Raw genomic sequence first — 22024 nt, 5'->3', positions numbered from 1 at the left:
TAGCAATAATTAAGGTCAAAATTAAGGTAATTTTAAGGAGTAAAAATTAAGGGGCTTGATTTCGTAATGTAAGGTGCGTGATACAGTAAAACACTTACTAACTGGTAATGCACGTTAGCATTACGTTAAATGACAACTTACCAGATACCAGATCTCCTATATGTTCGCCGAATGACAGCAGGCAGAAGGCGGCGCGTTTCCCAGAAATACACCAAAGTTAAACTTACGCCGCGTTATTTACCGGCACTTGTAACACCAACATTTGCAGCCATTAACTCATAGGTGGTAGTAACACTGAAATGTCTCTTTCTGCGTCAAAATAAGGTAATATTGTGATTTTGATACTTTATTGTTTTTCTTTACTTAACCGTACCTTCCTCCCATTCCTCCGTCTCTGCTTATTGATATTTAGGAGAGTGTCAGATATAAATTAACGATGCAAAATTATCAAACCAAGACAGACACAACACTGAAGAGATGACAAAGACACAGTTTGAATATTAAGTTTATGTTTTATTATAAAGCTCTTATCTTAACTTAGCCTATCTTATGATATTTTAACTTAGGCTATCTTATATTTGAACTTAGCTTATCTTAATTATTATATTTTAACAGCTTATATTATCATATGTTAACCTAACCTATCTTATTATGTTTTAACTTAGCTTGTCTTATCCTATTATAACTTATCCTATCTTATCTCATCCTATCTTATATCTACATTAACACCGTATCTCTAATATCCTTCCTACCCCGGCCATAACCCACAAGTCCGTCAGGAACAATGTCTCTGTCCTTCCTCCGTCCCTGGCCATAACCCATAAGTCCATGTATTCTTGTCTGGAGTTGCTGCTCCGCCGATCGCTGACGCTGCCCCTGGCCTCTCTCTGCTCGCAGGGCGCAGGAGCCGTTGCTGTCTGTCCGATGGAGGAACTTCAGCTGGGGCCTCTTCCTGGTCGCTCCTGCTTCCTCCAGGGGGGGTGGCCTGTCCCTCGCGTTCCATGGACGACTCCTCTGGCCACGGAAACTTTCTTCGGTTCCAGTCTGGGACAGCCGATTGTTAAAACAAGGAAAGATGATTGATATAACACATTTTAAGCTCGAATGAAAGTGTTCTAATAAGGTCTCTTAAGCCAGTGCTTTACCTTCGATATGTAAGACACCCTCCGTGTCGATCCGGGCTTGTCCGTGTCAACCTTCTTAATGATCTTCACCATCTCCACCCTCTCGCCGATGTTCTTCTCCAGTGCCTCATTTTTTGGGGAAAAAGTTCCCCCTTCCTTAGGTGTTATTTTAACTTTGATTTTAATTTTAATTTTAATCTTAACAACTTTAATTTCTTGCTTGTCCATTTTTTTAAATGCTGTGAGTTTTCGAAATGCAAACTGTCTCTCAGATGATCGTAAGAAGTTTGAGAAGATAAGTACATGTGATTCAAAAGTAACCAAGCTGTTGTCACGGACGCCTATTCGTACCATAACAGACGATGCGATCCTCTGCAGCTCGTCGGTGACTTTCGGCCGCGTTCGGCTCCGACTGACCGGTCGTGGGTCCGATTCGGCCATAAGAAGGTTGCCAACTCTGACGCATCTGGCGCGAGACTCGGGCTTTCAGACTCAAACACTCACAGCAAGATATCTTACGGCGAATCTCTATTAATCCGGGGAAAGAACACGTGGGTAATCAGGGGGGCGTGGCACACACGAGGATCGTACGAGCTGGGCGTGACAGAACCCCCCCCAAAGGCGTGCACTCTGGGCACGCCTCAGGGGAGGCGACGGACGAGATGAGGGAACCGGGACCTGAAAAACAAGACACAGGGAACAGGACGGACAGACAGAACTGGCACAGGGGCATAAGCCAAGACAGGACGTGACAAAGGAAAGGGAAGGCAGACAGACAGATATGGGGACACAGAGGGAACAGGCGTAACAAACGGGCCAGGAGTGAATGGAGGGAACACTGGGGAACGAGGAGCAGACACAGGAGGAACAAAGCGAGGGACAGAGAAAGGAGGAGCAAAGGGACCAGGGACGGGAACAGGACGAACGAAGGGATGAGGGACCGAGAAAGGGACCAAGGAAGGAGGGAAAGAGGCAGGGGAGCAGGGGGAAAGAAGGCGGGAGAAGAAAGGGGAGCATGAGGGAGCCCCAGCGGGCGATGGGAAGCGACCGGAGGGGCTGCAGGCGGCCGGGAGGCCGGAGCCGGAGGGGCCGAGGAGACAGGGCGAGGGACCGATGAAGGGGCCGAGGAGGGAGCTGGAGGGGGCACCGGGGAAGGTGGACGAGGGAGCTGGAGGGGACCTAGGCGAAGGCAAGGAGAGGGGGCGGAGCCTCCGCAGGCGGCGACGTCCTCCGACGAGCTGGAGGTAGGGGCCCCGCAGGCAACCGAGGAGCCGCCGTTGGGGAGCCTGCAGGAGCCCCACGAGATGCCGGAGGAGGGAGCGAGGCCGGGGAACGAGGCTTCGGAGGGGGGCCCGCAGGCAACCGCCAACCCGGAGGGCCAGGACCTGCAGGCGCCGACCGAGCCCCAGCGGAGGCGAGGGAGGACGAGCCAGGGGGCAGGGCGTGAGGGACCCCTGCCCTGCGTCTGTGCCCTCTCCCCTTACGGGACACAGACACAAGGACCCTTGGCCGGGGTCGGGCTCGTTGGGATGAAGGTGAAGGGGTGACAAGAAGGATCCCCGAGGGGTCCCATTCAAGTTCCTCCACCTCCGAAGAGGGAGGAGAGACGATGGAGTCCCCTGGGACCTCCTCGAGGACTGGGGCAGACAGGACAGGAGTAGGGTCAGGAATGGGAGTGGGGCCAGGAACAAGGGCCCTAGGGGCCACAGTCATCGGAGGCGTAAGGGGCGCCTCGGGCGTGGAATCTGCAGGCAGGGGGAGCGGCTCGGCGAGGGCGCAGGAGCTGCAGCAGGTGGAGGGAGCGCCTGCTCGGGAGCTGCAGCAGGTGGAGGGAGCACTTGCGCAGGCAGTCGCGCAGGCGGAGGGAGCACAGGTGTCTGCGCGGGCTGCGCATGTGGCAGCGGCGGCTGTGCTGGAGCAGGATCAGCAGGCAGTGGCGGCTGCTCCAGCTCGGGGACCGAAGCTCTCTGGAGCAGGATCAGCTGCCTGAGGTCCTCTGCCAACCTCTCGAGATCCCCCTGACCAGAGGCGGGCGTAAACGCGTTAAAGTTCCTCATTAATCGCGCAACAAGTCCCTCCACCTTCTGGTTTCCTGGGGCTGTCGGACCCTCCAACGCCCTCCAGAATAGTCCCTGGAGGGTGAAAAACTGGTTGGCCAGGGCAGCCGTCCTCCCTGAGAGAGGCGAGGGGAATGCCTCCGGGGTGGCTGAAGCTGGAAGCTGGGCAGGAACGTCCGGCGCAGGTGAGGTAAGCGTGACCCTTGTTGGGATGCGGGGCACACACGGGATGGCGTCTCTCCCCGTCCAGATCCCTCCCCAATTATCCAGTCTTTCGGGCCGGTAATTGCACCGCTCCAGGGGCGGTAGCAGGTCTGGGGTTCTCGGCTCCGAGTCCGCGAATAGGAGGGGTTCCTCGTCCTCGGACGGGAGCCACAGCCTGGCTAGCGAACAGGCTCCCAGACGGATCTCCGTCTCCTCCAGGATCGTCTTTGTCCGCTTGCTCTTCTTTTTGTGGTCTGTCATTCTGTCACTTTCGCTCGGGAAGCGGGTGAACGTGCTGGCAGGCGAGCGAGTGGGAAGCAGGCGAGCAGGCAAAAGCTGGGTGAACGGGGATTTATTTAGGGAACAGGGTGCAGGGAACATCTCACGGACTCAGGTAAGACACGGACTGAAATACACAGGACTGATTGAAAATAATCAGACACAGCTGGGTACAATCGGGAAAGAACACGTGGGTAATCAGGGGGGGCGTGGCACACACGAGGAGCGGACGAGCTGGGCATGACACAGCCGTTTAGGAAATGCATTTTGTATGGTTATCCTGTAATATTATATCTTGCCATACAAATGTGCTGCAGCTGCATTCAGGGAGCACTGTTATTGTAGCAGGGTATGACATTAAATGCTAAATCTCCTTTTCCTTTTGGATGTCAGCACCTATTGCTCAGAATATGATTCCACATACTTACCGTACTATGTTGTGAACACGAGTCAAGTCTAAGTCTCAGAATAACCAAGACAACCCAAGTTACATTTTTAAAATTGAACCAAGTGCAAAAATCATCAAAGCTAAAAACACACACACTGCCATAATGCTCCTTCCATAGAAGTTTCACCTCAGTTGATGCCTCTTTGGCTCTTGCACGTTCTTTCCGGCCACCTCCACGGTCAGACGCCAGGTTAAACCAACGGATGGTGTAAGAATCGACCTCACTATCTGCTACACCGGAGGAAGACTGGTTCTTCCTTACAGCTCCTGTTGAGAGAAAACATGCAGCACTTGAGAAGCATCCCCAAAACCCCAAGCTAATAAGGCCTTGATTGAAAGCTCTGGTGTGATGTAGATCAGGTAAGGAAAAAACAGCTATGTCAGTGATTAAAATATACATTTTAATTGATCAAAATTGGTCACATGACGTGCAACTTGAGGAATTACTACACATGATGAATTACTACATGCTGTGCCTTTCTGTTTGCAAGGACAGAGTTAGAGGTTTATGGACTCGGGATGTTTTGCTCTCCAGGGCTATTTCTTTTGGCAATGAGTTGGTTCATTATATTTTACCTGTATAGAAACTCTGTATAGAAATAGAAACTCTCAACCATCATCCAACTCAAAGACATGCATGACCTAATGCTGAAACAAAACAGAGCTGCCCAAGAAACATTTATAGCCAATTGCCCAGTTATTTGAGTTCTTAAAAGAAATACAAACTCACATAGTTAAAAAAACTGTTTTAAAAAAGTAGCATCTTTGCCCCAATGTACCATAAAATTCACATCTATTATAACAGTCCTGCAAGAAAGGTGTCTAATACCCAGCTTCTCTGTATGCACCGTACTTACTGATCAGCAAACTTCTTGTGTGCGTTTCTTTAAAGCACTTCTTCCCATTAACTCCTTTCCAGTTTATTTTTTTGGCTACTGCATCTGAGAAAAGCCTTGAAAGTATGTTCCATGTGACTCGTTTAGCATTTTGTCCTCCTGTAGCACCCAGAGCAGAAATCTGAAAAGACAAAAATATTTCATATAAAAAGGCAAAGATAAGTATACATACTGACTGTGAAAACCAACTGTAGGAGATCCTGATCGTACATCACATCATGTCATACAAACAATTCAGGGTTTATCTGAACATTAAACCTAATTTATTATTCGGTTTTGCTGTTTTCATTAACTATGTTAAAGTTAATCGATGAAAGAAGTCACTTTTCAGAGATCTGATACAATAAGCAGTATATTGGCCCAGCAATGATAGTTTAATTTAAAATTAAAACGTAAAAAGTTACAATACCATGTTTTGCTTAGCCTGCGAGTTTCTTGAATCTTTAAGCCACTCCTCCAACTCCTCAACTTCAGACATGGTGGCCAGTGGCAAACTGATATTGGGAGGCATTTCAGCCACAGCCGTGTCTGTCGCCATACGTGCAGCAGGATTATTAACGGTAGCAGCAAGCTGCATCTGCTGTTCCTTGATATGTTCCAACAGTGTTAGGATGTGCAGTTGAGCGGCTACAAAGAGTTGGGAAAGTATTTAATTAAAATAGTTGATTTACATATTTTTTATAATGTGGTCACAAGGACAATATCTACCAAGTTCTCAATATTTATTATTTTAAACATCGTTTAGTCACAGACTCAGTTTTCAAATGAAAAGAATTTTACTAGAGCAAGGAATAGGTCCAGTGCCTGTCCTCCCCAGTCTAAACCGGGGTTTAAATGAATGGTCTTGATGTTCTTCAGAAAGAGGTGTAGCAGAGACCTGGCTCATAGAGCTTGAGGGCATGTGAGAGATGGGGGTGGTAGCTGCATGCACTGGAGCTGGAGAAAGGAAAGCAGAATGCATGTAAGTGATCGCTTTCATGAGCAAAGCCTTATAAAGTAATCATAAAAGTATAGTACCTGTGTAACAGCCGTGTTCAGAATGTCTAATGGAGAAGTGAAGAGGACTGGAAGGCATGCCAAGTGTCATAATGGGGGCAGGTGGTGCAGCTGGGAAAAATGACAATGACTATTTTTACGTGAATATTAGAAATAAACACAGCTATTCATATATAAAATAATTCAATATCATAGCAGTAAATTAAGTTTCAGTGACTCATCTGACTGAGTTCTGCTAAGCACATGAAATTACAGTAACTGTCAGTCCTCCAGAACTAAGCTGACTGAATAGTTATATTAATCTTTAATAGGTGGATATTAGCATAACCGGTGCTTACAGAATGATTCAAAGACAACAGAGGAACATACTGGTAAAACAGGGATATTCAGTATGCCTCAGGTTTAGCAGAGGTCCAGCAGAGGTCTGGCGAGCTGAATCAGAGGGTATGTCAGGAGTAGGTGGAGGAATAGGTGGTGCTGGTGCAGAGGAGATACTGCTGCATCTCCTCTTTTTACCCACTTCTACTTCATTGTCTGAGTCTGTATCACCAAAAACGTGCCTAACAAACAAAACAAATCAAAATCAAGCAGTTAATTTTTTGGCACGACTAAAAACAGTCAAAACCGACAGAGACTCCTTGTATCAGACTGTGTTCAGTTTGTTTAAACTACATCAATAAACTACATTAAAATGAGTAAAAATTGCTTAAATTCAACCAGGCACTAAATATTCAATTAGTCTGCTCTTTAGATCTTATCAATGAATCCCTGTGTCATTTGAAGTTGTGCAGAAGTAATAACCACACTACAAACTACCTTTTACTTATTTGATAATTAGGGAAAATTACCGTAGCAGCACAACATATCAGTTTTGCAACACCTAGTATGTCCTCTCTGGTTAAATATATCTGCCTAAATGTTCTTATTTTCAAATGTTGCCTGTGTCTCACACATCAAACCTCGGCTTCATGTTTCTTTTCCTAATCACTTCTTCCTCCTCGTCTGTTTGTAACTCAGACGTGTTACAGGTCAGTGAGGCCCTCAGTTTCTCTCTTGCCTTTCGATAATCACCTGATCAGAATTCACAAAATGTCAATAAACGCAAACTCACACATAAGAAATGCTTAAATGTATCACTTTACACAAAATACACCAGCGGTTCCATTTTGTGGCCTGATCTGACCCTTTAAGCCATCAATATTTATCTGTAATCTAAAAGTAAAGCCATCTGCAACATTCTTAATTAGCTGGGTTAGTGTGTCATGCAGTGCTGTCAAGATACCTCTATAATGATACAAACCACCACATTGTTGTTGGATTTTATAGTCAGTGTCTGTTTGAAGGATGGTTCCAGCATCCTTGGGCAGTTCTGGGTGGTACACTCTCAACAAACTAAGGAGGGCTGTGAGTGCTACTAAAGAAACTCCACACTGTACAGACCAATTGGCTAAGCTTGCAACAAGGCTGACTGGCTTGTCAACAAACTGAGACTCTGACTCAGAATCAGACTCTGAAGCATCTAGTCTCTCTGCCTCTCCTCCAGTATCATCTGTGCAAAGTGCATCTAAATGGTCATCTATCTGAGTGAGACTTGAGTCACTGCAGCTATCAGTGTCATTGGTGGTGAACTGAGAGCCAACTCTGTCAGCTGTTGTTTGCTCTGATTCTATCAGACAGTCTTCTGCAATGTCATGCAGTCATTTTTCTAAAGAAATGCGAGCCCTCTGCCTGACTCCAGAGCTTGTTAATGGAGGTTCCCATTGTCTCTAAAAAGATTTAAGAAGAACAGCTTTACAGTGCATATGTACTGTAGGAATATGTTGCCTCTAACCAGTATAATTTAGCTGCACGTGCCTTTAAAGTGTGTGTGTGTGTGTGTGTGTGTGTGTGTGTGATATGTATATATCTCAATGACTGAAGTCATTTTTACTCTGTAAAAAACTTTGTTAATTTCACATTCAACTAAATGAGCAAAGAGATATGAAGAATAGAAAGCATGAAATATACAACTATGGTACAGTTACAGAAAAAACATGAATGGCTTTTTCACTCAGAACTGAGATCACAATTCTCTCACGATTCTGCCTCGAAACGCTAATTTATAATGTTCAGTATAAATACAGCGTTCAATACACTACATTTGGCCGTGTATGATTTCTGAAGGTGTATGTGAGTGGAGCATCGGTCTGATTCACAGGTGAATCTAGCCAATAATACTCAAAACAAAAACCAAATGATTTTTTACTGGCTGTTGTAAGGACATAAAACTTATAGGTCCTGCAGGCCCCAACTCTGATCAGCCTGCATCAGTCTATTTCAGAGCTCCGCTGGCCCAGGCAAGACTGGACTCTACTCGTCAAACCATCCCTTTTAAGGAAGGCAAAAGCCTGCCGGCTCCTGAGAGACTGGATAGAAATAACTGGAGCAATACAGGAAAAGCAAGACCTTTCACCCCCGGAGTGACCGGAGTTCCATAGCCAATTCACAGCAACAACAGCTGTCAGTCTTCATACACAGACACCTTTTCCACTATAAACAGTATACAGTACTATAACTCACCACACATAGATGTTAGGGACAAATACACACATGTTTGGTCTCGTTTGAATAGGCATGAGACGAGGAGTATTACACTCTCAGATTTAAGGCAGTATAACTTTCCCTAAGAGAAATATAGAAACTTCGGCTAAACCCACCAAACTGACAGAACATGGCAGAACAAGGGAATTACGACCACCCCCTAAAGTGATCTGATTGGCTGGGGACTTGAGAGCCAAGGTCAGCAATGGCCCTAAAATTAACCATCGACCGAAATTGGTCAGTCTTCAGAGACATGCCATCACCTGGGTTGGATACTTAAGGAAGGGCCTCAGAAGAAGTCAGGGAGTCACTCTGTAGTCAGAGCTCCCACAGAGAACTGCGCAAAAGTCCATCAGTAGTCAGATACTTTCCGCAGAACTTTGTGCACTCTCAGCTGAGGAATGTGATTGTTTAATATTGTATTTGTCCAAATGTATTTACAAGTATGTGGCCACATGTCAATAATTGTATATTGTAGTATGTTTAATAAATGTTGTTTCGATTACTTTATGACTGTCTGATTTGCTAACTTCTTTATAAACTTTCCAGATTTGACCTCTATCCTTATTAGGACTATGGTGGTAAATACTATCTTGCAGCCTCTGGGTTAAATCCCCTTTATCCGGGTCCCAAACTCGACTGCCCAAGTTAAGTTAGGTGGACACCAAAACTACACCTCTGGAGTTCGCACACGCTCAGTTACGGGCCGACTTAACCTCTGAGGTCAACACATGCTGATGAAAGGTACCGGTCTACCCTCTGAGAGGCGTACACACTATGTTCGTAGGCACTGGGCATAGTCCCTGAGACGCTCACATGGTAAGACAATGGGCGGAATCGGCGGAGTCCCTGAGACGAGCCAAAAGTAAACCTCGTACAAACTACCGCAATAAAAGGTGCGCCTTCACAGCCGCTGAGGTTGACACACGTTATGATATGGGCTGCCCCCGGCTGAGCCTCTGAGGTGGACGTACGTGTGGTTTGGGTGAACATCAGCTTAATCTCCGAGGCACCCACATGCTCAGTAATTGGCAGACACTGAGCCTTTGGGAAATTATATAGGTCGAGGGACCCGAAAAATCAGAGGCTGACTTTGTCTTAAATGGTGGCGATTTCCGTGCCTCTGAGACAAACCCTGTGGAACAAGCCCGCGGATCGTCCTATCAGCCGAGGCGAATCTGGCGGACTCCTTCGTCAGGGGTAAACTAGAGTTGGTAATCTAAAGGAGAGTCTTGAAGTAATCCAAACAACATAAACGTCATGACTACAATATACTGAAATAAGGTCTTTAATAAAATGGAGTCAGATATGTGTCTAAAAGAATATCTTGTATATTAAAAAGGGTAAGTAATTCCCAGGAGCGCTTGGAAGGACCAACACGCATTCACAGCCTTCGGCTGCGCCATTGGATTCCGCCATTGGGCCAGTGGGCGGCTCCCTACACTGTTATGGTTTGAGGCGCATGGATCCCAGGTACTTGCTGTTCGGCGTCTGGGAGCTATGGGCTAACAAAACTTTAGGTGATGACAAAGGTAGCAGAAATCCCAGCATTCCCAACGCACCTATATTCAGTTTAGGCAAATATGATCCCAATTGGTAGCCGTAACATGGCGTCTGAAAAAACACACAAATGTGGAATTACATCTGTGACTTTGAAAACAGAAGTGTGCAAATTTTTTTCTAAGCACAAACTTCAGTGCAGGGTTGTACAAGATTGAAATACAAGTGCGCAAATTTCTGCACGGGTGAACAAAGTTAAGTGCTCAAATCAATTTCACACCACCACAGATTTCTATCATAATAATCAATGCATATAGCTTACCACAACAGTAAGGTATATAAGCAAATAAACTTATTGCAATTAACTCCACCGTGCACTGAGATTCTGACTTATTCATTAACGTTTAAACGTTTTTCCCCTAATTTGTATTGTATAATTATCAGACAACAGTTTTACACGGTGGTATTTCTAATTTTTCCAGATAGATAGAATTATACAATAAAAAAAAAACACTTACCCTTGGATATGTGGTCGAACCTAAAACGGAGACAGAGTGTGCTATTGAATGTCAAATGTTTCTGCACATTTTCTCGAATAATCTATTAAATTCACCCGAAGAACACAAATAATTGAAATACAAAACATATTTCATGATATTATAACTCTCAGTGGGGCGGCATGGTGGTGCAGTGGTTAGCACTGTTGCCTCACACTTCTGGGTTCGAGTCTCCGCCTGGGTTACATGTGTGTGGAGTTTGCATGTTCTCCCCATGTCGTCGTGGGGTTTCCTCCGGGTACTCCGGTTTCCCCCCACAGTCCAAAAACATGCTGAGGCTAATTGGACTTGCTAAATTGCCCGTAGGTGTGCATGTGTGTGTGAATGGTGTGTGAGTGTGCCCTGCGATGGGCTGGCCCCCCATCCTGGGTTGTTCCCTGCCTCGTGGCCATTGCTTCCGGGATAGGCTCCGGACTCTCCGCAACCCAGTAGGATAAGCGGTTTGGAAAATGGATGGATAACTCTCAGTTACCTTTTATTAACCGACCCACGCTTATTTTAGTAAGAGCTATAGCTAACACAGACCAATCAGTTGCCGGCTAACAAACTAGTGACAAAAGTCAAACATTTTAAGATTAACTTAACAATTAACGACCCACCATAATCAAAAAGGTATTAATTTACATCTAACACAGTTTAACCGCACTGTGTCTTGTATGTACCGGAATAAAATTGTTTCCTCAAACTTTTCCTACGCCTTCACCCACGCTGTGGTGAAGTGAGTGTATATATATATATGTATGATATGTATGTGAGAGACACCATCGGAAGTCCGGTACAGTTCCTCAGAGGCACTACTATGGAGGCGCTTACAGTAATAAACTTGCCGACCACAAAAACTGGCACTATGATGGAAGTTATGCAGAAGTGCAGTGTAGATGGAATAATTTTTGTACCTCAATAAGATTGTATGCCTTTTGCCTGTGTCTCCAGCCAGTGCCGGGGGTGAAACGCGCCTGCAATTATCAGCAGGATAACATTATCGTTTTTTTTATTCTGTGGAAAATGAAAGACCGATTTGCTGGCCAGATTTATTTATGAATCATAAACATGTTGTGGGCTATATAAGTAAAGTCAGGGCTCTCAAGTCTTATGCATTGACTGTGAGACACTTGCATTTCAACTAGTTCACATGCTCACGCGCCGCACCTTATGTTTGTCAAGCTGAGAAGTAAGGGTTAGGGTTATAATTATCAATAAATAATGTACTTCCCTGTGAAACAATGATGCTGGATGTTTATTTGCATATCATGATATGGTGCAGCCTTTTACAGTTTCTCGATTGCCAAGACATTCCTGGAAAGCTGCTCTCCTTTTCTCTAAACTGTGAACACAAAACCCAATTTTCAAGCTACATTCACAAAACCTCTGACTCTTCTTGCAAAACCAAACTTTCACCCTAAAAGAGTTCAATCTGCGCTCAGAACTGAACTATGCTGTCAAATCATGCCTCAAGTCAATCTAAATTCAATACTCTACTGAGTAGTCACTAAACACTACATAGAAAAAAGGAAAACACATTGCTCAGGACATGAAACGGTAGAAATAAATGTTTATTTAAGTTAAATGCATGTTGCAAAACAAAATACCTGGGCATTTGTAACACTTGTACATAGAAAAAAGAAATTGCAAAAAAACAGAAATCCTGTGCATTTACATGTAGCACTTGTACATAACAATAAAGCACAAAAATATACAATTGAAGTACAAAGAAAAGAAGTGCATTACTCCGCCACAGCATCATTTCTCCGTACTGGGTCAGGCCACAGGACTTCATCTACATCACAGGCCACATTTTCTCTGGCCAGGCAACGGGGGAAAAACCCCTGGTATGCCGTATCCAGGCCTGACATGCCTCCACACCCATGTCACCACAGGCCAGTTCCATGGCTTGCAGGAGATTTACCCTGGTGTAAGGTTGGCGTTCATATACCTTCCACCGCCATGAGAAGAAGAATTCTTCAATGGGGTTCAGGAAAGGGGAGTACGGTGGAAGGCAAAGATTGATAAAACCTTGGTTCATATTGAACCACTCTCTAACCTGGAGGCCTCTGTGAAAACTCACATTGTCCCAAACAACAACATAGATGGACTGCTCATCCTGCTGCCCTAACAGAGCATCTCGCATGTGATTGAGGAAAATGAGGAGCTGGTGAGTGTTGTAGGGTCCTAGGGTCGCCTGATGGTGGACAACACCATGATTACTGATGGCAGCACACAATGTGACATTGCCACCACGCTGCCCAGAGACACCAACAATGGCCCATTCGCCAATCACATTACGGCCTCTCCTTCTCCTTTTGGTGAGATTAAATCCAGCTTCATCCATGTAGATGTATTCATGGAGTTTTTCCATTGCATCCAGTTCAAAAACTCTGTAGAAATAGATATATATTTTTGTGAGTGATGTAGGCCAACTACAGTAAATCACTACATACAGTAACCAACATTTATGTGTCTGGATATATACCAACCAGTACATATTGGGATCTTTGCTCTTTGACTTTATCAGAGTTGCGTTCAAAGGGCACTCTGTTGCGCTTGAGGACACGGTCAACAGTAGAGATGCTGACACTGTTGATACCCTCAAAATGCACATGGTCCTGAATGATCCTCTGCTGAAATTCACGCAGTTAAATGGTGTTGTTCTCACGGACCATGTCGACAATTAGGGTCTCTTGGTGTGGGGAGAACATAGATGTCAAACCACCCCCATGTGGCAGTCGTTCAATTCTACAAAAAGAGAACATGCACTTACAAAAATACATACATGGAATAGGCCTACAAACAGTCAGACTAACTCTCCATTACAATACTATAGTACACTGGCACAGTGATGTACCGAAACATGTTTACTGTGGGACAGTATATAGTACAGTCATTGTACATATGTAATTGTTGTCAACATTTACATATGTAGCTCCCCGGTAATGCGCAGACAAGAAGTTTATTTTTAAATACAGGGAAATCCTTTATTTCTTCCTTGCTCGATTCATCCCGTGAAAACTGGTAATAAAACAACAATCAAAGTGATGATAATCTCACTGAACAGATATCGCTAAATTAACATAGCCAACTAGCAGGTTACATTAGCTAAATTATAAACATTAGATCACATACCTCGCTGGCAGCTTATTACCAAGGGAACTAATTCTTCAGAACAATTCTCAAACACCAACGCCATACAGCAGCTCAGAACACCACCATCACCGTCACACTCAAAACTTGCTTTTTCGCTGTTCCCTCACAAAACTACATCCTACCGGAAGTGACTCCCAACAAATGTTCCGCTCCAATACTCCATACAAACTAGGTACATCACATGTACATGCAAATACCAAAAACGAATTAAAACAAAAAAAAAGGTAGCCTGATGACAGTTATACTCCCACCAAAAATCCTGTGTGATTTTTAAATATCTTAATGAAAAAATATATAAACTTTGCTATGAATTTGAATTACATCTTTCATACTCTTCTTTCATTATTTATTTCCAATTAATTACTGATCCAGACTAAAAGCAACAGAGAGCAAGTGCAAATACAGTCCCTCACTCTGCCTCCACTAGTGTGACAGTCTTCTGAACAGGGCGTTCAAGGTAAGTAGGCTTGGAAGTACGTCTACCCTTTGGATCAAGTGTAGGATCGCTGATCAACAGCTTCAGCTTTCTCACTCTTCCATCCCTTCCTGGTAGCGCTTCAGTGACCTTAGCCAACTTCCAGTTGCTGCGTGGAGCCATGTCATCCAGTAGAAGAACAATGTCATTAACCTGTGCGTTTCTTTGACCTTTGGTCCACTTCTGCCGACATTGAAGATTCAAGAGGTATTCCCTTTTCCATCGCATCCAGAAATTGTTGGCCAAAAACTGGACACGACGCCATCTTTTACGAAGATAAAGATCTTCCCTGACAAACCTTCCAGGAGGAGAAGCTATTATTGTTGACTTCATGGTCAAGATGTGATTTGGAGTCAGGGGCTCTGGGCAAGACGCATCACAGAGATAATCAGTGGTTAAAGGTCTGCTGTTAATAACAGCCATGACTTCATACAGAAATGTCCTGAGAGAGGAGCAGTCAAGTTGTCCGGATGACTGTTCAAGAATAGATGTTAAGACACTTCTGATGGTGCGGATTTGTCTCTCCCAAACACCACCCATATGACTTGAAGCCGGTGTGTTCATGATAAACTCACATCCTTCTTCCCTGAAGTCCTCTTTCTTCATTTCACCTAATGCCTCAGCGAACTCTCTTCTGGCACCAACAAAGTTCGTACCTTGGTCACATCTTAACTGACGAATTGGTCCACGAATGGAAATGACAGCGCGTAATGCATTAATGAAGGAGTCAGTGGAAAGATCTTCAAGCATCTCAATGTGCACTGCTCTAGAAGCCATACAGGTAAGCAGTAGTCCATAGCGCTTTAGCTCCTTCCTTCCTTCCTTAACATAGAACGGTCCAAAACAATCCATCCCACAATAAGTAAAGGGAGGAGCCACTTCTGTGCGTTCTACAGGAAGATCTGCCATTCTTTGTTGTTCCGGGGACCTTCTTAACTTCCTGCACATAGTGCACTTGTGAATGTATGATGACACTGCTTTGCTACAACCGAGAATCCATATTCCGTTAGCACGAAGATTGTTCATTGTCATTGCGCGTCCTTGATGGTACACCTTTTCATGATAATGCTTTATGAGCAGTGATGACAAGTAACTGTCTCGTGGAAGGATTGCAGGATGCTTCACATGTGGATGGAGGGCCGCATGAGTTAAGCGTCCTCCCACTCTAAGGATACCCTGCTTGTCCAGGAACGGACTCAATTTATGTAAATTGTTCCTTTCTTTAATGTACTCATCACTGCAATGTTTCAGGTGCTGGATTTCTTGAGAAAAGCTGCCCTTTTGGACCATCTTTATAATGCTCAGCTCTGCTTCTCTCCTTTCCTCCAAAGTTGTGGCTTCACTGGAACTCTGCTGAAGGCCCTTGGCTTGTTTTACTCTGCGCTTAAGCCTAGCTATAGCCCTTATTAGTCTTGACCAGTCTGAAAACTTGTGCAGACGATCTAAAGTTGACGCTTCTTCCTTGACTTTGGTGTCATGAACGTATGCCTTCTTGAGCTCAGGATCAGCACTTGAAACTTCTCCCACCATGACATCTTCACATGGGAGCTCCCTTTGCCACAGAAATGCTGGGCCTCTGAGCCAGTTGGATGCCTTTAGCTGCTGTGCTGTGAGACCCCTGGACGCATGGTCTGCAGGATTGTCTTCAGAAGCCACATATCGCCACTGAACAGATTCTGTGCTTTGTTTAATTCGCTGCACTCGGTTGGCTACAAAGATATGGAACCTTCTGGCATCGTTATTGATGTATCCGATGACAACCTTAGAATCTGTCCAGAAGTATTCATGTAAGCAGTCAATTTCTAGTTCTCTTTTCAGTAAGTCACTGATACGAACAGCTGTAACAGCTGCCGACAGCTCCAGTCTTGGTATAGTAGTGACCTTAATAGGTGCAGCTCTTGACCTTTCCATGATTAAGGAGCAATGAGCTTCTCCCGTTGTGCTCACTGTTCTGAGATACGAGCACACTCCATAGCCTGATGTGCTGGCATCCGAGAAATGGTGGAGCTCATAATGCTGGACATTAAAGCCTTTGGGAATATAGCATCTTGGTGTCATGATGTTAGCTAGGTGTTGTAAATCCATCAGCCAGAATTCCCACAATGGCCTAAGGTCTTCAGGTAAAGCATCATCCCAATCAAGCTTGTCTCGACACATCTGCTGCAGGATTTGCTTTCCTATCAAGATAAACGGTGCCGCAAAGCCAAGTGGGTCATACACTGAGGCGACTGTGGACAACACACCTCTTCTGGTAAGTGGATTGTCTTTGACAACTACTCTAAACTGAAACTGATCAGAGGCGACGCACCATTGAACACCAAGTGCTCTTTCTACTTGGGGCCCTCCAAATGCCAGGTGCCAGAAATCTTTGGTTCTTTCTGCATGTTCTTCCTTGGGAATTGAGTCTAGTACTTCCTTGCAATTTGAGACAAACTTATGAAGATGGAGTTTACCCATGTTGCAGAGGTCCCTTGCTTCCTTTACTAACTGGATTGCTTGGTCTTTGGTTTCTGTGCTCACTAAACCATCATCCACATAAAAGTTCCTTTGTATGAACCGGATAGTGTCGTCACTGAACAGACCACGTCCTATTGCAGCAAGATGCTTGAGTCCATAGTTGGCACAGCCTGGCGAGGAGGCTGCGCCAAACAGGTGAACCTTCATCCGGTAGATGGAAGGCTGTGTCTCCAAGTTTCCACCATCCCACCAGAGGAACCTCAAGTAATCTTGGTCCTCTTTCTTGACATGGAATTGGTGGAACATACGTTCAATGTCACACATAATTGCCACAGGACCATTACGGAAACGGCACAGCACTCCCACTAAGGCGTTTGTCAAATCAGGGCCAGTCAGGAGATGGTCATTCAAAGAGGTTTGTTGAAATCTTGCAGCGCAATCAAACACAACGCGTATCTTGCCTGGCTTCTGTGGATGATACACCCCGTGGTGTGGGATGTACCATACTGGGGCTTTGCATAAGTCTTGCTCTGGGACCTTCTCAGCATCTCCACTTGCTATTATTTCATTCATAAAGGTTGTGTAATCTTTATAGTACTGCTGATTTCGCTTCAACTTCCTTTCCAGACACGCAAGACGATGAATAGCACACGGCTTGTTGTCAGGCAATTTGGGTCTTTCTTGCTTGAATGGTAGTGGCATTTCATAGTGTCCGTCAGTCTTTAATCTGATACCAGCCTTCATTTTGGCCAGAAATCTGAGGTCCTCTTGAGATATCTGCCCATCATCTGGGTTTCTTTCAATAAAGTCTGATACAAGAATGTTCATTATCTCTGAAGGTGAGACTACTTCCTTAATCTCCATTCTGTGTACAAAATGCACTTCACATGCAAGATTAGGCAAGGGCTGCAAACATGGCATCACCTGCTTCACAATGATATGGTGACTAATTCCAATCAAATCTCCACATTCAGTATGAGGGTCGCCACAACCAATCACACTCCAGCCTAAGTCTGTTTTTATTGCAAAGGGTTGATGTTCTCTTCCTGACACGACTTGTCTTGGAACAAGAGCCTGAGGACAGTTATAGCCAATAAGCAGGCCGATATCACAGCTTTGCAGAGGAGCAATCTCATCTGAAATGTGTTTAAGGTGAGGCCATACCTTTGCAGTGCCCGGCATAGGAATATGATCTCGATTTGCTGGGATAAATTCTCGTGAGTACGTTACCGGTAGGGGTATTGTTTTGTTTGAGTAGAAACCCCTAACTTGTAGATCTGTTAGTTTCTGACAAAACACTCTAGGGTTCCTTGAGGCTAGGGTTCACAACTTCAGCTGGACTGGCTCACTCCTAACATTGAGAGCCTCAGCAGTTTCTTTCAGAATGAACGTTGTATCACTTTGGGTGTCGAGAAGTGCGTACACAAGGACTTCATGCTCTGGTTCATGAGTAGCTGATACCCACACTGGTATAACTGTGGAGGTATGAGTGCCCTTGACGTCTTGCACAATTCTGTTTGAAGTTGCCCCACTTGACACACTGACTGATTGAGCAGACTGCTCTCGGTTGCCGCCTCAGGTTAACATCTGGGCCAGAGCAGGACCTTACTGTATGTTAGCCACAGATGACCAGGCTCTGAGATCAGGCCCTATTGTGGCCCACATACTGCATGGAATGACGGCGATTGAGCAGACCGCTCTCGGTTGCCGCGTCAGGTTAACGTCTGGGGCAGAGCAGGACCTTACTGTATGTTAGCCACAGGTGACCAGGCTCTGTTTGAGATCAAGCCCTATAGTGGCCCACATACTGCATGGAATGACGGCGATTGAGCAGACCGCTCTCGGTTGCCGCGTCAGGTTAACGTCTGGGCCAGAGCAGGACCTTACTGTATGTTAGTCACAGGTGACCAGGCTCTGTTTGAGATCAGGCCCTATTGTGGCCCATATACCGCATGGAAAGACGGCGATTGAGCAGACCGTTCTCGGTTGCCACGTCAGGGTAACATCTGGGCCAGAGCAGGACCTTACTGTATGTTAGTCACAGGTGACCAGGCTCTGAGATCAGGCCCTATTGTGGCCCACATACCACATGGAATGATGGCGATTGAGCAGATCGCTCTCGGTTACCGCATCAGGTTAACATCTGGGCCAGAGCAGGACCTTACTATATGTTAGTCACAGGTGACCAGGCTCTGTTTGAGATCAGGCCCTATTGTGGCCCACATACCACATGGAATGACGCCGATTGAGCAGACCGCTCTCGGTTGCCGCGTCAGGTTAACGTCTGGGCCAGAGCAGGACCTTACTCTATGTTAGAGACAGGTGAGCAGGCTCTGAGATCAGGCCCTATTGTGGCCAACATACCACATGGAATGACGCCGATTGAGCAGACCGCTCTCGGTTGCCGCGTCAGGTTAACGTCTGGGCCAGAGCAGGACCTTACTGTATGTTAGCCACAGGTGACCAGGCTCTGTTTGAGATCAGACCCTATTGTGGCCCACATACTGCATGGAATGACGGCGATTGAGCAGACCGCTCTCGGTTGCCGCGTCAGGTTAACGTCTGGACCAGAGCAGGACCTTACTGTATGTTAGAGACAGGTGAGCAGGCTCTGAGATCAGGCCCTATTGTGGCCCACATACCACATGGAATGACGCCGATTGAGCAGACCGCTCTCGGTTGCCGCGTCAGGTTAACGTCTGGGCCAGAGCAGGACCTTACTGTATGTTAGCCACAGGTGACCAGGCTCTGTCTGAGATCAGGCCCTATTGTGGCCCACATACTGCATGGAATGATGGCGATTGAGCAGACCGCTCTCGGTTGCCGCGTCAGGTTAACGTCTGGGCCAGAGCAGGACCGTACTGTATGTTAGCCACAGGTGACCAGGCTCTGTTTGAGATCAGGCCCTATTGTGGCCCATATACCGCATGGAAAGACGGCGATTGAGCAGACCGCTCTCGGTTGCCACGTCAGGGTAACATCTGGGCCAGAGCAGGACCTTACTGTATGTTAGTCACAGGTGACCAGGCTCTGAGATCAAGCCCTATTGTGGCCCACATACCACATGGAATGATGGCGATTGAGCAGATCGCTCTCGGTTACCGCATCAGGTTAACATCTGGGCCAGAGCAGGACCTTACTATATGTTAGTCACAGGTGACCAGGCTCTGTTTGAGATCAGGCCCTATTGTGGCCCACATACCACATGGAATGACGCCGATTGAGCAGACCGCTCTCGGTTGCCGCGTCAGGTTAACGTCTGGGCCAGAGCAGGACCTTACTCTATGTTAGAGACAGGTGAGCAGGCTCTGAGATCAGGCCCTATTGTGGCCCACATACCACATGGAATGACGCCGATTGAGCAGACCGCTCTCGGTTGCCGCGTCAGGTTAACGTCTGGGCCAGAGCAGGACCTTACTGTATGTTAGCCACAGGTGACCAGGCTCTGTTTGAGATCAGACCCTATTGTGGCCCACATACTGCATGGAATGACGGCGATTGAGCAGACCGCTCTCGGTTGCCGCGTCAGGTTAACGTCTGGACCAGAGCAGGACCTTACTGTATGTTAGAGACAGGTGAGCAGGCTCTGAGATCAGGCCCTATTGTGGCCCACATACCACATGGAATGACGCCGATTGAGCAGACCGCTCTCGGTTGCCGCGTCAGGTTAACGTCTGGGCCAGAGCAGGACCTTACTGTATGTTAGCCACAGGTGACCAGGCTCTGTCTGAGATCAGGCCCTATTGTGGCCCACATACTGCATGGAATGATGGCGATTGAGCAGACCGCTCTCGGTTGCCGCGTCAGGTTAACGTCTGGGCCAGAGCAGGACCGTACTGTATGTTAGCCACAGGTGACCAGGCTCTGTTTGAGATCAGGCCCTATTGTGGCCCATATACCGCATGGAAAGACGGCGATTGAGCAGACCGCTCTCGGTTGCCACGTCAGGGTAACATCTGGGCCAGAGCAGGACCTTACTGTATGTTAGTCACAGGTGACCAGGCTCTGAGATCAAGCCCTATAGTGGCCCACATACTGCATGGAATGACGGCGATTGAGCAGACCGCTCTCGGTTGCCGCGTCAGGTTAATGTCTGGGCCAGAGCAGGACCTTACTGTATGTTAGTCACAGGTGACCAGGCTCTGAGATCAGGCCCTATTGTGGCCCACATACCACATGGAATGACGGCGATTGAGCAGACCGCTCTCGGTTGCCGCGTCAGGTTAACGTCTGGGCCAGAGCAGGACCTTACTGTATGTTAGAGACAGGTGAGCAGGCTCTGTCTGAGATCAGGCCCTATTGTGGCCCACATACTGCATGGAATGACGGCGATTGAGCAGACCGCTCTCGGTTGCCGCGTCAGGTTAACGTCTGGGCCAGAGCAGGACCGTACTGTATGTTAGCCACAGGTGACCAGGCTCTGTTTGAGATCAGGCCCTATTGTGGCCCACATACCACATGGAATGACGGCGATTGAGCAGACCGCTCTCGGTTGCCATGTCAGGTTAACATCTGGGCCAGAGCAGGACCTTACTGTATGTTAGTCACAGGTGACCAGGCTCTGAGATCAGGCCCTATTGTGGCCCACATACCACTTGGAATGACGGCGATTGAGCAGACCGCTCTCGGTTGCCGCGTCAGGTTAACGTCTGGGCCAGAGCAGGACCTTACTATATGTTAGTCACAGGTGACCAGGCTCTGTTTGAGATCAGGCCCTATTGTGGCCCACATACCACATGGAATGACGCCGATTGAGCAGACCGCTCTCGGTTGCCGCGTCAGGTTAACGTCTGGGCCAGAGCAGGACCTTACTCTATGTTAGAGACAGGTGAGCAGGCTCTGAGATCAGGCCCTATTGTGGCCCACATACCACATGGAATGACGCCGATTGAGCAGACCGCTCTCGGTTGCCGCGTCAGGTTAACGTCTGGGCCAGAGCAGGACCTTACTGTATGTTAGCCACAGGTGACCAGGCTCTGTTTGAGATCAGACCCTATTGTGGCCCACATACTGCATGGAATGACGGCGATTGAGCAGACCGCTCTCGGTTGCCGCGTCAGGTTAACGTCTGGACCAGAGCAGGACCTTACTGTATGTTAGAGACAGGTGAGCAGGCTCTGAGATCAGGCCCTATTGTGGCCCACATACCACATGGAATGACGCCGATTGAGCAGACCGCTCTCGGTTGCCGCGTCAGGTTAACGTCTGGGCCAGAGCAGGACCTTACTGTATGTTAGCCACAGGTGACCAGGCTCTGTCTGAGATCAGGCCCTATTGTGGCCCACATACTGCATGGAATGACGGCGATTG

General features: G+C 46.7%; 1 protein-coding gene and 1 long non-coding RNA gene across 2 annotated transcripts in view; both read right to left on the bottom strand.

The window, feature by feature from the left end:
• The window catches only part of LOC125721465 (NACHT, LRR and PYD domains-containing protein 12-like), a 338153-nt gene that overhangs the window by 190639 nt on the left and 125490 nt on the right, over positions 1-22024 (bottom strand). The window lies entirely within an intron of this gene.
• Positions 3776-6098, bottom strand: LOC125721516 (uncharacterized). Its single transcript, XR_007385792.1, has 4 exons — positions 6026-6098; positions 5418-5944; positions 4970-5129; positions 3776-4379 (listed from the first exon to the last, which is right to left on the bottom strand). It is a non-coding gene; the product is annotated as an uncharacterized LOC125721516 (long non-coding RNA).

This window comes from Brienomyrus brachyistius, unplaced genomic scaffold (assembly GCF_023856365.1).
Source record: "Brienomyrus brachyistius isolate T26 unplaced genomic scaffold, BBRACH_0.4 scaffold33, whole genome shotgun sequence".
In the NCBI taxonomy this organism is placed as follows: domain Eukaryota; kingdom Metazoa; phylum Chordata; class Actinopteri; order Osteoglossiformes; family Mormyridae; genus Brienomyrus; species Brienomyrus brachyistius.
This window is presented reverse-complemented; position numbering and strand designations above follow the sequence as displayed.